We start from the raw sequence: 17,805 nt of genomic DNA on the forward strand, positions 1-17,805 counted from the left end.
ACAGGTTGCAGTGGATTTTATGCTGATGTGCCAGCTGTCTGGCAGTAGCTCAGCATGAGTATTTGAGATATTGTCAGTGGAGAGGGCAATGCAGGCTCTGCCTCCAAGCACAGACCCCAGCATGGATGAGTTTATCATCTCCCCAGTGGGACTGTTATTATTGGCACCTTTCTGTAGTACTGAGGCATACAAGTGTTCTGCATTTGACCATTAAGATCTGCTGTAAAGGGGCATGATCTGGTGCCTGTTAAGGTTAGTGAAGATTCTCCTTTGGTTGTGATTCTGTGATTCTTGCATTTTTCCTAAAAAAAAAAAAAAAAAGTACAATTAATAAATTTCTCAAAAACTCATTCTCTCTCATCATAAGTCTACAAAATGTAAACACTTCTGATTCTGAGATATTCCAAATGGAATTTTTTCTTTGAAGGATCTTGTTATGGAAAATTTAATACTCTTTCTAATTTATGGTATGTATTTTCAAACAGGACACAAAAATCAAAATGTGGGCTTACACTATGAAAGCTAAAATCTTATTCAATGAATAAAGCAAACATAAGTGCAAACGCCCAAATCTCACCTCTCTCTAAAACTCCCCTCCAAGCTGTTGTAGGATGTTATTTATTAATTTTTCCAGGCTTCAGCTGGGATCTTAGATGCTCAACAGATTGAATACATATACTTTGGGTATCCTGAGGTGGTATCAATAAGTTAGTGTGACAAGTTCAAAACAATTTCCCCAGTTTTAAAGTTCTGTTTTCATTTTCCAGCTGGTTAAAGTGAACTGGAGGAGAGAAGGCATAAGGGAGCTGCTTGAAACTGTGGGCCTTATTTTGTATTTAGATAAGATGTAGGGTGCAGCAGGTCTATTCAAACAAGACATATATTCAAATAAGGGCAATTCCCCCACCAGCCTGAGCTTACATGCACTCACATGCATTTCTAACCCCCACACATCCCAGCCATTACACAACTCCTTGGCTCCCTACAAACACATGACCCAGGCTGGAGCTCCAGTAGAGTCAGAAATACCCAAACAAGCTGATTTTCATATCTGTGCCCAAGGACAAAGCTTTTTTGTCTGAAACCTGATTCTCAAGCAGGGTGGGCTGTGAGGGTGCCTCAGGCTCCTTCCTGCCTGCCGAGGGAAGGGCTGGGGCAAAGGCACAGAAGCAGAAGCTGGAGCTGCTGCTTGATATCCTGGCTTTGGCTGTCAGCAAGAGGTGCTGGCATGGGAAAGCTGGGAATGGCTGCTGGGTACGGTGAAAGATGCCTGCACTGGAAAGAAACCTAACAGAATAGAGGAGAAAGGGAAAGTTGACATATCAGTATATGCAAGAGTTTGATTTTTTTCCCTAGGTTAATGTTCTCACAGGGTGAATCTTCTCATTAAAGTCCTCAAATTGCTGTGTAAGGGTTGCAAGTCTTACACCCTTACACAACAAGTTTTGTAACAAAACAAGTAGTAGAAAGGTACACACAATTTCAACTCAAGAGAAATGCATAGCCTCAGGCAAGGCAGTCAGTCTCTCTGCCTCAGCATCTTTTCAGTTGGATAGGTACATGTTCTTACCTCAAGGGGTGTTTTAGGAGACTTCTTATAAGGTTTTAAACAGTAGATGGAAGGATGGCAACACAGATGTTCAAATATTAGGATTCAATCTTAGATGAGTACAAACACAGATGCCCCAGGACTTTGGAGTCCTCATGTAGTACAGTGCTGGGTCTCTGAAGAGTAAACAAGGTGGGTTTACTGCTTATTTTCTGTTAATAAGGCAAATACAACAGATCTCTGTCAAACCTGGGTTTGTTTCAGCAGTAAAATCTCCAGTAAAGTAAATGCTGACAGATAAATAAAAAAACAATGCCTGGAAACCTATAAGTAAAGAGTATATGAAAATTGAAGTGTAAATCCTGTATTTGATTGCAGGGGTAGAATATCTATAATTACTGTCCTAAAGAGAAAGACAATGAGTTTTCTTAATAGGAAAAAAAAAAAAGGGTTCCGTGTACATTTGCACTCTTTATGTACAGTAAGGAAGCCCATTAAAAGAACTCCAAATTAATTGTGAGTTGCTATGTAAAGTCTGTGAACCATAGTTTGATTTGCTACAGCTGCTGCAGATCCAGAGCAATTGTAATGAAATCGTTGAGCCTGTAAATCTAAGAAATCTAACACAAAATACTTCTGACATATTGTGTGAACTGGTTTAAGTTTAACTGATAGAGTGAAATGTAAACTCAGGAGCATGATATAAATAAGTAGATCTGCAGCTACTAGAACCAGTAACAAATTCTAAACATTATAACCATAAAGCAAAATGAAATGTTTAGAAAATTTAAAGCTGGGGTGGTCCAAGAATTGCCATAACCATAACTTAAAACCAGTTCTAAAGGCTGCCTCTTTCTTCTGATGACGATACACTGAGCCACAGTAGGAATCCTCTCTTTCTTTCTGTCTCTTTCTAACTATGTTTGCAGATCTAAAGAAGGTGAGCAACCACAAAAGGAGCTATGTGGCCTTCACTGAAGTTAATGAAACCTGTATCTTCATTAGTACTGTAACATACAGTAGACAAAGGGCACAGGTAATCATATCTTCATTTATTTAATAGAAAATCTTTAAAAAACACTTAAATAACAACTTGCATTATAGTACTTCATCTGTAAAACTTTTTTTTTATGTCACTACCTGTGCACTCGGCATTGCAGTTCATATAGTTATGCTGACTTTCAAATCCTGTCATACAGAAATTCTTACAACAGATAAAGGAGATGAAGGAAAGATCTGTATATCATGTGGCTGCTAACTCTGCTTTATGTCTGCACCTTTTCGAAGTGGGAATTCATGTCTGCTCTGGTCTCCATTAGGCCAGAACAGTTTTGTTCGTTTGGTTGGTTTTGGCTCACCTCCAGCTACTGCCCAGGCTCAGTATGTCCTGGATATATTTGTAACGTCCTGCAAGGGCGGTCAGGACAAAGGGTTGTTCCTGGGCATTTCCTTGGGATTGACTATAGATAGGTGGCAGAAAAGTAGGAAGTGAAAGATTTGCCCTAATCATTTTAATAGTAATGTAGCCTGTGTACCCCTATGTGGCTGCGAGCTATGCTGGCGATGGTACATGCCTTGGTAGGGTCGTCCATGCCAGACAGGTCAAAACCACAGGGTCAGATACAATACATCCTTGGGCAGGATGAGCTCGTTAGCCTTCTGGCAGTCATCCTAGGAGAAGGGCAACTCTAATCCCAAACCAGGGTAGATGGAGCTCGCTTAGCCCTGTAAGGCCATCCATCTAAGAGAAGGTCACTCTAATCAAACCTACGTCCTGAGGACCTCACTGCCACAGTCCAAGCTTGCTCGGCCCTGGCAGATGAACCTTAGGATTAAAGGGTGGACCCAGTTCCACACATGCTGCATCTCACCTAAAAAATCCACTACACAGGCTCAAAGGTCTCCATTACAGAGAGCCTTGGCTCTCTCACCTCAGCAGTACTGGAAGGAATAGTTACACCAAACTTTTTGTTAGGTAGTGCAGCATATTAGGTGAGAGTGCTGACAGGACACAACAAGAAAGTGAGAAAGCTAATCCAGCAGGTGAGTAATCACTCAATAATATCTTCTGGAATCTCAACGAAAGTAGCACAACCACCACTTGGATGACCCCACTGATCCTCAGGAGGATGTGCTAACTGATGGCAGAAGAATGTTGCCAGATCTTGTTTGTCACAAGGAAATAAGAGGAAATAATAATAAAACTTGGTCCTCTATGGAATTTTCAGATTAGAAATATTTTAGGTCTTTTTTTTTATTATCAGGAATTGGATCATAACCCTGTGTGAAACTAGATGTGTTTATATGTAATGTCTCCAGGACAGGGAAGTGTTATTTCTCTTGTTTTATACACAGTGAGTTCTCTTTGATCCAAGATCAAATTTAGACAATATTCATTAAGCAAAAGAGTTTGACTGAACATGAACTTGTACTTCAAACTAGCCACAAAATTACGTGATAAATTAATGCTCTGGAGGAAGAAAAAGAATTTCAATTAAATTGCAGTGCTCTTAATTCCAGAAGGACTGGGTTTTGACAAGTAAATATGGAAACATACTGTCCTTAGAACATTGTTGTTTGCAGTAACTTTATTTCTATGACTAATTACAGGTGAATGTCAATACTGCTTGGGATATATATTGGTACTTTGACTAACCTACAAAAAATAGGTGAAATAAATATTTCTTTCTTCAAATGCATACTTCTTAAGGGATTTCTTTATAGGTTGCACTAAAAAGAACAGACATATTGCTGTATCTTATTCCTGAAATTGGCTCCATGTGCCTGACTTACGATTAGTACATGGGTCACAGCAATCTGTACGGTTAGTTATGGATGAAAATCAAACTACTGATTTCCCTAGGGGAATGTATTTTTGATGATATTTTTGCTACTAAATAATTACTAAAGTTTCTCAAATGAAAAAAATAAATGAAACTGTTAGTTGTTTGTTGAAGATGAAGATGAAATATGGCATGACAGATTTTCCACTGATCACTGAGGAGGAAATAAAAATGTAGTGGTCAAAAGTTTAATATTATGGCTATCAGATACTTCTTAATAACTCAGAATGAGGAATACATTTTATTAAAAGTTAATGATGCTATTTTTATCCCATATTATCAGTGTTAATACCTTTCGGTTCTCCCTTTACATGATTTTGATTCCAGTTGGTTGCTTCTTGGTTCTTCATTATTTGGAAAAGAGACAAAACAACAAACAAATATCCAGTTAAGGAAGAATATTTTATGCCTTAAAGGTGTCATTTAGTTACCCCAGTTCTTAGCTCATAGTTTCTTATGCAAGAATAAGTGGTTTGGCCATCTTCAGAGACAGCTGTAAATAAAAATTTCCTTTCCTTGATCAGACACGCAAAATTATAACCTACACATTTTCTGTTTGAAGCCTATGACCATCATTTGATGCAATTATCATCTTAAGGTGAAATGAAAAGCATTTTTAAAAAATAAACCATTTTGACCACAAATCAGTTGCAGGTTTTAAAGCTGCAAATGCATTTTGATGCAAAATATTTAGAAATCAGTTCCAGTTTTATTACCCATTAATGGATTCCACATTCCTACTTGAGCAAGGTGATGACATCATCAGTCTGGACTCCAGTCCTGGGCTACACTTATTTCGTATTTTTACTTATACCTATTAGTGAAATATGCATGCCATGACAGATCTCAAAAGCAGAGGGATGGTACATACTGTAATTTCCATCAGGGGGATGTAATCGCCTTTCAGGAGTGAATTAGATTTCTTGTGACAGCAGTGTGGGTCCAAAACCTGAAGGAAAGATGAAGGAAATCTAAAGATGCTCTTCTGGCATTTAACATGGAGCCTGCTTGGAAGTGAGCTGTCTGTGTTCAACCTCAGTACGGAAAGAAGCTTAGCGGATACGGTCCTGTGTCACGGTGGTTAATGCATTAATTCTCCCCTTGGCTTAAAGACATCAATAGGTAAATATCCTGCTTCGAATCCCTTTACAGCTGTCAGGCAGCTAACATTCAGGTGCTGTGATGCTGAGTACTGAAGCACACAAATCCCCAGTGTTCTTCAGCAATTCCTGGTGAGCAGTGGCTGATCTCACTGTAGCCACAGGGAGCTTTGGGAAGCACAGGAGATCTCAAAGGAAAGGGACCCCAGTGTGGTGGGAACTGAACAATCTGTTTCCCTTGGGGTCTTCAGAAATCCCAGCATTAACCAGATCATAACTTTCAAAGGATAAAACCACAAAATCCACTGCTACATTTCTAACCACTTTCCTGCACGTGCACACACCCCCTCATCCATGCTGCCTCACAGAGAGTAATATCTCCCCCTAAGAGAACTTCTGGTCTGATTGACTGACTGCCCTTTGCTGGGTGGTAGCTGAAACAAAAAGATCTGGCTCTGCATTCAGAACTTGGGTGTTCTTTACACCACAAATTTTTTTTTTACCCTCAGCATTATTATTACCATGAAGAAAGTCTTTATCACTGGATTTCACTTTTGACATCTGTCTAGACAGATATTTATTTGAACCACCAACACATTCACTTAAAGAAAAAGAGAAAAAAAGGAAGAAAAAAACCCCAAAACCAAAGGCTTTAATATATTTTCTTTATTGAAGAGCCAACAACTTCAGCTTTCAAGTCTCTGAACAGGGTATCAAACAGCATTAAGTTAATCCTTTAAATTACAACCTTGAGGAAATGAGAGAGGAGTGTCAGTCTACTTTGCAACTAGATAAGTGAATACTTTATCTCAGGGAAATCTGTTGTCTTCCTGTTAAGATCATTTATATCATTATTGAGGATGTACAAGTATTACCCCCATCAGCTAAGATACTACCCTCTTTGTAATCATTTGGCATTGTTCCAGTAGCAAAATCTATGGTTTCATTAGTATAACTGCTCAGAAACCCTTTGTTACAGCTGTGTTGAGAAAGTGCAGTAGTATTGCCAGATGTGAGAAAAAAATCAAAAATCAAATCCTAAAGCTTTGTTGTCTGACACAGAAATTTCATCTACACAAATTTACCCAACTCAAAAGAACAATAATGAGATAGAGCATAAACAGGAGGTGAGCAACTATCTCTATGTGAAAGGCTGTCCTCAGGCAAGGGAGGTTCGCTCCCTTGCCATAGCTGAGCTGAATTCAAAGTTAGAGGCTGGAACTGTGAAACAGGGTATCAAGAAAATCAAGGAAAGCATCATGGCAGCAGGATGAATTAGGCAGCGGACTGGCTGGCTCAGGATGTGGTCAAAGCCATGTTATTTGAGGCATTTTTAACTAGGCTACCCTGCCCTGCTGGGGAGGTGTACCGGATGATGTATTAGTTGTTTTTCATCCCCAGATGCCGTGATCTTATAAATGTTGTGGCTCAAGACTATGTCTATTTTGAATTTACAAAACCACTTTGTATGTAGTGGGCAAGGCAGGGATTAGAGAGCCAATTAATTAGACCAGTACAAGACTATTTATATAGGGACTTTGTACACTGGGTGAGGACACAGTGAAAACCACATTTCTCTGGTTAATCTCTCTGTAGGGATTCTCTGAATCATAATTTGTTTTTATATGTGACCATCTTCCTCCAAGACCAAAGAAGGGCACGACCCAAAAGGCAAAGTCACCATACAACTGTAGTTTAGTCTGCTGTGACTTCCCTGCTCTAACACAAAGCACATGTGTAGTCCCTAAAATAGAAAAGTTGAAGTAGACAAAACCAGAAGGACAGACAAATTATGGCTGCCTGGGGGAATCCCTGATTTACAATACAGCAAGTTATACAGTCTGGTGTTGCTGTGCTAGTTGATGCTCAACATAATTACCACAGTAGTTGCTACAAGAAAGTTTTAAAAATAACAGTAATTAAAATATTAGTTGTTAAATCATCTGGAATAAAAAAGTGCTCTGTAAAATGCAGAACCCTCTCATTTTGGTTTCTATGTATGACTTCTGCAGTCTGTGTAGCCCTTATTCCTTCAGTTAAATTTTCCTAAGATTTCAGAGCCAAATCATTGTGTCATCAAAAATGCCAGAATCAGGATGGCCTCATTTTCTGGTTGTGTAAAATGACTTTATTCAATTTCTATTAATAGGGGCAGCTAGGAACACCAAATATCCTGAAATTATAACTCTGTTGATGGGAAATGTGAATATGCTAAACATATTAATTTAAAAGAAAAAACAAACCCTATTTTATGCACTACATTCACAGCACAGAATTTTTGGGGTTGCGTCAAGTTAGTTGCAGCACTCTTTATGAAAATTGAAAACACTATAAATGTAATAAACTTTTTCTGTTCTAGTAATCCAAAACAACACTTCAGACTTATCCTTCTGACTACAAGCAGTTGCACTGATTTCAATAGTGGCATTCATGTGTTTTGAGTTAAGCACATGGTTTGGTGATTTGCTAGTTGGGGTTCAAAATCCTGAATTTCTTTAGTAACAGAAAAATAAGAAATTAAGCAAAAAATGTTTGTTCCTAGTGATAAAAAAGAACAAGGTACTCCGTAGTTTTAGACCTGTTTATCCCATTTTGGGAATTCCCCCAAAGCAGATGATAATCTCTGTGAAACTGATTCTACATAAAGATCACATTTTTGCATCTGTACAGTAAAAAAAAAAGTTCTGGGATGATGGGAAACTGAGGTTTTTGTTGGGCAGAACCAGTTCCAGAGATGTGAGGGCAGGCAAAGGGGGGGCAGGGGTGGAAGTGGGATTGGAAGGTATGTTTCCAGTACTAAGACAATTGTGGGATGCTTTCTGAATACAGAAGTGAGTGGAACAAACTGACCTGTTTCCATACAGCTTAGGGTTAATGCACTATAATGCAGATTGGCCACATCCACTTACATGAAGTGTGAATCAGTTTCCCTGCAATCCTGAATTCTTGAGATGTTTTACTAATTTCAAACTGTCTGATAAAGCCTCATGGGTTATGTCGCAGTTCGCTAGTTTGGCGATTTTATGAAACAAAATTAATTTTCTGTGATTGCATGCCACCATGTGACTTATGAGGGCTTGTGAGCTTGTTTTAGGATGCAAAGCCTACAGAAATAGTGTTGAAGGCCTCTGCAGGACGAAGACTGATGCGGCCTTTTTATGCCAGCTACAAAGAGGCATTCCTGGAGTAACTGGAGTGAACTGGTTGGAAGAGTCCAAAAGGAGTCAAGGAACAAAAAATATTAATTAGTCCTGAATTGGTGCAGTGATAAGAGGCTAAGATGGGCTCCAAGAGATTTTTAGAGGCACGGAAGGGAGGGCAGAGACATTTATCTTCGTTCTCCCTTTTCATCTGTGGGGCAGGAGCCATTCCCTCCTCCACATACGTGCAGACCCCTCTGCCTTCCCTGCTGCAGCCTTTGCCTGCCTTCAGTGTTCCTACTGCAGGGTAAGCACTCTCCCTTTTTCCTTGCTACTGATACTTCTCTTATACATCTTTCCTTGTGTCTTAGACTGACATGAAGGTTGAGCTTCTTCTACATGGAATGAGAATGGATCAGTTCCTTCCTCTTCAAAATGACAAAGTCAGCATGGAATCTAGAAACTTCAGTAGCAGTAAAAGTGTTCCTGCCTCCCCCAGCCTGTGAATGGATAGTTACAAAACATTCAAAGACTCTTCCCCATCCCAGCTGCAGATGAAGGGGATTGTCTGTTGCCTCTTGCAAGACACATATGTAGGCAATTGCATATCTCTGTTTATGCTGTGCAAGCTTTTAACAGTCAGATGCTATTCTGTGAGAACAAATTCTAATCAGTGCCTAGCAGTTATTTCACATTGCTGGAAATAAATATTATTTAGGAGGCTAGGTTAGCCACTTCTGTCACCACATAGCTCCAACTAGTCATCAGTTTCTGACCAAATCTTTGTACTATGAATTTAGAGTGAACTTTCTGATTCACATACCATACCTCAGTTTGCATTGCACTGCAGTGGAAGAAAATGCAAGCTGGATTCCTTTGTGATGAAACTAAAATGGAAGATACATTCCAGGATTGTACCCAACATGCCCCTGCTGTTGCTGGGCACCAATCCATGGTATCAAACTACAACTAATCCAAAATAAAGTTCCTGGAATTCCTATAGCATAGATGTCAGGTCTTGTTAATATTATAAAAACTAATCAAAATGACTGTAGTCTCCTGGCTGCTGACAAATTCAGATTGAATTGGTTGAATGATTTCAGATACAACTACTTTTCATGGAAGTAGCTAGGAAGTGATTAGGCTCATAAAAACAATAAAGCAAGAGTGTGCATCTTACCTATTCTAATCCAATACACCTGTGATTAGATGCCTAGATGTGAGTGATCCAGGTCGAAACTATGTCAAAATTTGATTTAAACTCCTGAATTTAATCTCCTTTTGGGATTTTTTGTTTTTTTTTAGTACAGAAGTGCATTAAGTTGACCTGAGGTCCAGTATTTTTGCATGGCCACCTCAGACAAGAAGATTATCTTCTTGCACCTTTCCTCTGAGATTCATTATGAATATAAACTTTCATTCAACAAAAACACTTTTTTTTTTTTGAGAAAAAGAATTTTGCATTCTGTTTGACTTGAGACTTAATTTTCCCTTTTGATATACCGAAACCTCATTTTCACTTTTAAAGTACTGAAGTACAATTATTCACATAGCACTGTTCACAGGACCTCACCACATCTGGCACTCAGTTCCCATGTTCAGATCATCAGACTAAAACACTCAGCAGAATGGAAGGCTGTCTGAGAAAGATTACTATTACTTGTCACTTTTATGGAAATGTGCCATTTTCTTCTAAAAAGGGGTGTGCTTGATCAAGAAAGCCTGCCAACGAAAATTATATATTTATAAATACATAAATCTTCATCAGCCATAACTGGGAGTTTAATTCTCTGTGGACTGAACACCCAACAAATGACCAATTGACTTCTGTGTTTGAATAGCTGTAAGATGGGAGGAATTATTTGGTACTGGAGGTCATATTTTATTTACTTCAGTTCAAGGGCCAGTAATTTTCCACAGCTAATATCCTGTTTTTAAAATATCTTTAAATTATGTCCCTAAAAATAAAATTGCATACTCACATGTGTCATTCACTGGCACTTAACTTTTAGAAAGACTTAATTCGAAGCTTGTGTCATTGAACTAGTTCTTTCCACAGATATTCTAAGGAATTTGTCTTAGGGTAAAGATTTCCTTGAGTATTTTCCCCCAGATTTTAAGGCTGTCATGATCTTATGATTGTTCTCTTATAATTTCTGTAGGAAAACCACAAGCTTGACCCCCAAATCCGTGGCCTAAGAAATATTTTTCACTGAGCTGTTATTCACCAGCATCACCTTTTCAGTTGTTTGGTGAGCTTTTTTGTTTGGTTGGTTGGGTTGGTTTTTTTTTGGTGGGAAATTAATACTTATGAGGAGTACAGTCCTGTTTGAAAGAAATAAGAAATGCATATAGAATTCACCAGAAATTGGTGTACATTCCTGTAGACAAAGAAAGGAAAGAGAACGCCTTGGTGCCAAAAAACTGTTTGCAAGCTGTATGTCAAAGCTGTATACAAAGAGATGAAGGTAGATGCATAGTGAAAAATGTCATTTCAGGCAGCTGTGTTTTTAGGATAGGATGTAAAAACAGTGAAGGTAAAACTAAAAGAGAAGGTTTCAAAGGAGCTACAAAGAACACAGAGTCTGTCATAGTATTAAGGTCTCGATGACTATGGTTATGGAATGGGCACAGATGGTTCATGTCTATAGACCACTTCAACTTTGCCTCCACAGCCACAGCAGTGGGAGAAGCCATCAGTTCAAAAAGGATTTGCTTTGTCAGCGTTTGGGCCTAAGTATTTGTATTTAATTTTAGAAGCAACGTCACAGAGAGAGAGAGAGACTGTGTACATTTTGGTGCTCAAGTGTACTTCAGTATTGACAAGGGAAAAAACACACCATCAATCTTGCTCACAAGAACCACAATTCTGTGCAATCAAATCTATCTTTGCACCTTTTTTGCTGAGGCCACGATAAATTGTCACATGTCATTTTAGGGTATTAAACCTAGCTGAAAATGGAACTCAGCCTAAATACGTCATGCTGACCACTGGTCAACAAAACCAGAAATTAGCCTCTTGTAGCTGCTAATCTTCTGGCCTGAAATAAATCTCTAAAATTCTTGGAACTCTTCAAGTTGTAAATTTGAATCAGAAATTATATTCTGTAGACTGTATTCATTTTGGAATTGTAGTCTTCATAAATTTGTAATTTAATTCTGTGTTATATGAAACATAGAGAATGCAAAGAATTTAGGAAGAATAAAAAATAATAATCAGTAACAGTTTTGTGAACTGGTTTTAATTTGGAGGTCCTCCTTAACTCAAGCCACCCTTTATCCCTGTGGGATTTCTACAGCCATCCAAATTTAATTGACTCCTTGGTATCAAAACGCTCATTTAAATTTCCTGCTACTGTAAAGACTCGTAGCAGCATTTGTGATGCTTCATTAATCAAAATGCCCAAAAAAGCAGCTTTTTTCAGGTTGAAATTCCTCAACATTTGATGTATGAGTTCCTTCTATAAAAGATAAGATTTTTATTATCACCAGATAGCAGAATGTTATTATAACCCTCATTGGATATTTTGGGTTTAATTCCCTCATAATAAAAATATAATAAAAATAAAATGTAATGTGTTTGGACTAATTAATAATTATTTCCCTTTTATTACACATAACTTGCTTTTAGGCATATATTTTAGTCTTCCTCAGACCTCCTTCACAAATTTCTTCCCTTTTTTTAATTATTTCCATAGTGTTTCTTCATATGGATAATTTCTACAGGTAAATAATCATCAAATTTAAAAGCAAAAATTGGAAAGGGATTTTATTTGTAAATTTTATTTATGTTTTGGAGAGCAGGCTTATTATTTTGAATCTTTGGTGTGAAGAGCATGAGATATCAGTACAATGTTTCCTTCTGCCAAAATTTCACCGGCAGCAACAAGAGCTGTATTTAAATTGACAGTGGTCACTACAAAAACATTGACTCCACCTAGAAACCTGGGAAAACTGTACAAACACTGATGCTGTTCTATGAGCTTAATTCTAACCTGAAGAAAAAGGCTTAACAAACCTTATTTAACAATCATGAGTTTCATCCAAGGAAATAAAAATTACACTTAAAAAGGTAGATAAACAGAATAACATATGCAAAATTCCTAGAGGATACATATAAATGCTTAGAATAAATGCTTAGCAGTCTTTTAGTCCAGGGATGTAAGTCTTTTTAAAATAACCACCTCTTAAATGTAATAGAGGCAAAACCAAGCATGTCTTAGATCTCTCTATTTGTCCTTTCCATTTTTTTCACCTCTTTGTTCCACCCAGTGACAAAATACATCTTTCTCTTGTGGCTTCCTCTCCCCTCTGGAGTTCTTAGGAGGGAACTGCTGTCGTGGTCATGAAGCTTAAATAGGCCTTGAATGAACACTAAACACAGAATTCTTTTCGCCTTCATATTTGTCAACTGTGTTAAGTCTCAGAAACCTATCTCAGGCTATATTGTAGGTACATCTCTGACTGTAGTGGATGTTTAGATGTCTCTGCTCTATAGCATAGTTTAGATGTTTATACTTATTTAAGCGGCTAAATTTAGCTGAGATAAAATCTACCTGAGTGTCTCAGGGTTATCAAGAATGCAGTCAGTCTCCCTAAAATACTGACTATATATGTTGTGTTGTTCAGCAGAAAGTGTGGTTCCTAATTACAAGCCCGTTTCTTCCAATCCACAGCCATTACGTAGCACCATGGATCACACGCATCTGTTTTGTTACTTCCTTGTCTGGATACAAAACTTAGTTTCAAGGTCCAGAAAAATGGAATTTACTTGAATAATAACAAGCTACCTGCCTCCTTGATTACTGAAATGAATACGCAGCTTTTTGCTGCTTTCTAAACCGGCTTTATTTGGAACCAAAAGAAAACTGCAAGAATGTCAAATGAAAGATGCTGAACAGCAACTCATAACTTCTTTCCTAAAGGATTAATTCAGCAAATAAACCCAAATAATTACCTTTCAGGAGATTCAGATTCAATTCCTGGCTCTGCTTTTGTGATGTTTGTTCAGGTCATTTAATTTCTTCATGCCTGAGGTTCCCCATAATTAAAAACAGAGATATTACTTTTCTTGTTAAAAGTACACAGCAAGGATATTTCTTTGAATATTTATGAAGTCTAAACATACCAAGTCTGGAATACAAACACCTTTTGGATAGACAATCATCTTCTAAAAATGTATACATTTTAAACTTCAAAATACTTTACACATCACACTGTAAGACTAATTCTTCTTATTCATATATTCCCTGCTTTAGCAGCCACAAGAGAAGCAAGCTGAATTTTAAATAAACCATGTTCTTTCAGGTTCAAAAGCTAGGATAATCTGCTCTCCCAGATGCTTGAAGCCCTTTAGAAAAGTGCCCAAAACTAAGTGTTTTAAAACTTTTCCTTAAAGTCTCATGCAAAACTTGTGAAAATGAAACAACTTCAGTTTAAGAAACAACTTCAGTTTAAGAAACATCATTTGTCATGTAAAGGAAGCAGATGTTATTAATTATCAAATAGAGATCATGCTCATACCGCACAAAAGCGTAAAAATGCAGTAGCACTGTAAGTGAACCAGAAAATTACAATATGTTATTTTTGCTAGAGGTGGTAAAACTAACATCGTATTCAGTAAGAAGGAATGTTGCTTTTCCTTTTTAAGAAAATGTTACAGGAGGAACCTCTGTGTGACTACATCTGTCAGCACTAAAAGACTTTTTCTGTTGCATCGATTTCTGGGTTTATAATGGTACAAAAGGATAAAGTTTGCACTAGAACAGAGTGACAAATCGTGGCACAGTCCAACAAGTCAGTGTGATGTGGTTCTGCTTCACTGACTTCCTGTGCGAGTATGAATGACCTGAAAAGGTCATTTTTCTCTCCTTCCTTCCTCTCCTCTTTCAACTGATTGATGGAACATTTTTTATTACACACCTGAGTGTGGACTAGAACTATAGACGCCAACCTCAAATGCTGGCATATCAGTAGACAGAAACTATTTTTTCTTACTTTATTTTACTCTTTATTGTATCCAGAATGCCCAAGATATCAAATGAATTGAAATAAAAGTGTGTTACTCCTTCTCCCAGCATCTATTATAAGCCAAGGAAGATATATTTTTGATCCCAAGCTCCCAACTCCTTTGTACTTGCATTTCTTTACAAATGTGATGAAATATATTTTTATACTTACTTTTGTATTAAATTTTGACCCTTACTGCAAGGATGCTATGAGATTTAAAATTGGGTAGATATATCACAGTAATAATTGCAATAATAAACCATAGAATTATAGAATCATTAAGGTTGAAAAAGACCATTTTAACACAGCACAGAATTTGTGTGGCTTTTTTTAAAAATTCATTTCTATAGAAAACCCAACCATTTTCTGATAAATACAGAGTAAAACAATTAAAACAACTAAATATTAGAATCAAACAAATATAACATTTTTTATTGCTGACATTGCTTTTGATTTGTCACAGAATTTGCTTTCCAAAATTGGAAACTCTCACTCTTTAGCTGAGAGTTACGCATATTTGGAATAAATTATATGACCATATGTTTTATTTTTTCTTAACGATTCCCTCATAATGCTATTTACTTTTTTTTTTCTTCAAGACCATTTAGTTCAAAGCTGATTCTTCTTCATTAGTCATTGAACATTCAAATCTAAAATTATCACATGAGAAATGATAATCCAGATGACTAAATTCATTAATTTCTTTAATACTGCACACATGTTTTAACATCGCTCACATGAATCTTTAGTCATGTAATTTGTGGCTAGGCTTTACATGAGTCCTCTAGCTGCAATCTCCATGGAATATTCTGCTTGTCTTTAGGTAGATAGATAAGAAACTAATGATCAATATAGGTTAATTATTTCATTCAAAAACTTTTAATTTTCTGAAATATCTGTTCAACTCAAGCTAGACATTGAAAGTAATTTTAAAGCATTTAAACAGTGAGGAGACAAAACACAGACCCTTTACCCAATAAACCCATGAAATTTTACAGACTTGGGAGATGAAATTTCACACATTTCAAATGCCTTATTGGTAATTAAAAAAAAAAAAAAAGTTTTCACAATATATTCTTTTCCTCTGGAGATGTGAAATATGCTTTTTCCTGATTACATAGATGGACCATTTAAAAATGAAAAATAAGAAATACTCTTAAAAATCTCTATCTGAGTTAACATTATATTTACAATTTTCCTAAGATATTTCATACACTCTTTGTTTTGTACAGGAAACTGCAGCATGGGAAGATCTTTTATATAAAGAGTGTAATCAATCAGCTGGGGGCTAAATTTTCCAAGTTACCTTCTGCTGGGCTCTTTTCTGAGGACAGTCATTTCCCTGCCAGACCCAGTGGCTGACTTGGTAGGACTTTTGAGAGCTCCTTTGCTGTGCAAAAAAGTGTGATATCACAGTACCTCTTGGAGCTTCAAGTAGCAAGAGCTCTGCTTGGTAAAGTTGACTCCTTTTCACACAATCTGTAGTGGGGAGCTGGATGTGTGGCAGACGTGGTTTAGTAATAGCCCTGTACATGCTCTTTTCTTATACCATGCCAAAGTAGATACCTTCTACCCCGGAATGAAGGATGAAGTTAATAAGAAAAGTCTGAAAAACAAACTATGAAAAAAGTTCGAAAATAGGTTTCTCTTGGTTATGGACCAGTGTTGCTTACAGTAAAAAAATATATAGCTTTCTTTTATTTCTGATCATTTCCATGCATAGAAAGTTGAAAAACTGAGTTTCCAAACAGTCAGAAAATTTCCACATGGCTTTTCAAGATTTCTCAACTTTCTTGTTGAAGACCATTGAAAGCAAAGTGCTTAGTTTCATTTCCATCTTTCTGGACCATGACTTTTAGCTCAGATGGACTCCAGATTTTTGGTCTACATGTGTTAGCTCTTGACATTTATATGAAATTGCAGTCCAATATTTTATTAGGCTATTGGAATAACTTTCTAAAAATGTATTTAAAGTTATATGGAATATGTTACCCTTTTTTAATATACAAATGACACTCTGCTATTTATTCAGTGACATAACATTTTCTGTTTCTCAGTTCTGCTTCATCAGTGTCAGTTAATATTACTTTGATGATTTCCTTGCTTTTTATGCTGTATAAAATACTAACAAAATACCTTGTTGCCTTCCCTCTTTCTGCCTCGGCTGGCATTTTAATCAGCACCACAAAAGCAGGGAGGTGTCATGCAGGTCTTGCCAATAGAGAGGTTATTTCTTCTGTAATGTAGATTCCCTCACCACCTTCTCAACCAGCCTCCCAGAAACTTTGCAGAGTTGTTAAACATGGGAAAGAGAGAAGCAGGAGGAGGAATTAATGACCATTTGCAGATGGAAACTACTGGGCATTTAGAGGCAGTGGAGTCTTGATTTGTCAAGGCGTTTCTCCCTACCTCAGTGAACAAACACTTCTTGACTTAGATGCAACAGCCTAACTTAATGCTCTAACTTCCATATGTCGATGTTACAGGCTCAGAAAACAGGAGTGAACATAAGGACCAGTGTAGTGGATGCAACTGGTAAGCAGTAGGACCTGTATACTCTATAATGACACTCATTAGACTTTTTGAACATAAAACTTCAGCTTTTTTAAACTACACATAGAGAAGTAAAATATATTCAGTGTATGACTGGATTACTTGGGTCTTCAGGACAGCCTGACCGTTTGTTTCAGGTACAGAAATGCGAAGTTAACTTTTAAGGAAGTAGTTAGGCAAAGACAAAATCATATTATTGCCCCTTGAGGATACAGTGACATGATTCTGGTCCATCTACTCAGGAATTTTCTGATAAAGTGGTTGAGTAGCATCCTGAACTTGTTTAGGAATAATGTGCTTTGTACAGAATGCAAAAGCATGGCTGCACAAGATTTATTTTTTTTTTTTCAGTGACTAATATCGTTCCTAAAATACAGCAGCTATTATGGTGAATCACAGTTGTCAAGCTCAGGATTTTTTCCTCGGTAGAACCAGATAACTGAGAGAAAGATGCAAAAAAACTAATGGGATGCATGGAGTAACTTTTCACAGAATAATATCTCTGGTTCCTTGTTTGACAAGCCAGAATAATCATCAAAGTAATAATAAAAAATAACACCTGAAATGTATAGTCTCATAACAACAAGTAAAAAATTAGTCAGAAGCTGGTA

This window comes from Lepidothrix coronata, unplaced genomic scaffold (assembly GCF_001604755.1).
Source record: "Lepidothrix coronata isolate B3197 unplaced genomic scaffold, Lepidothrix_coronata-1.0 Scaffold20, whole genome shotgun sequence".
In the NCBI taxonomy this organism is placed as follows: domain Eukaryota; kingdom Metazoa; phylum Chordata; class Aves; order Passeriformes; family Pipridae; genus Lepidothrix; species Lepidothrix coronata.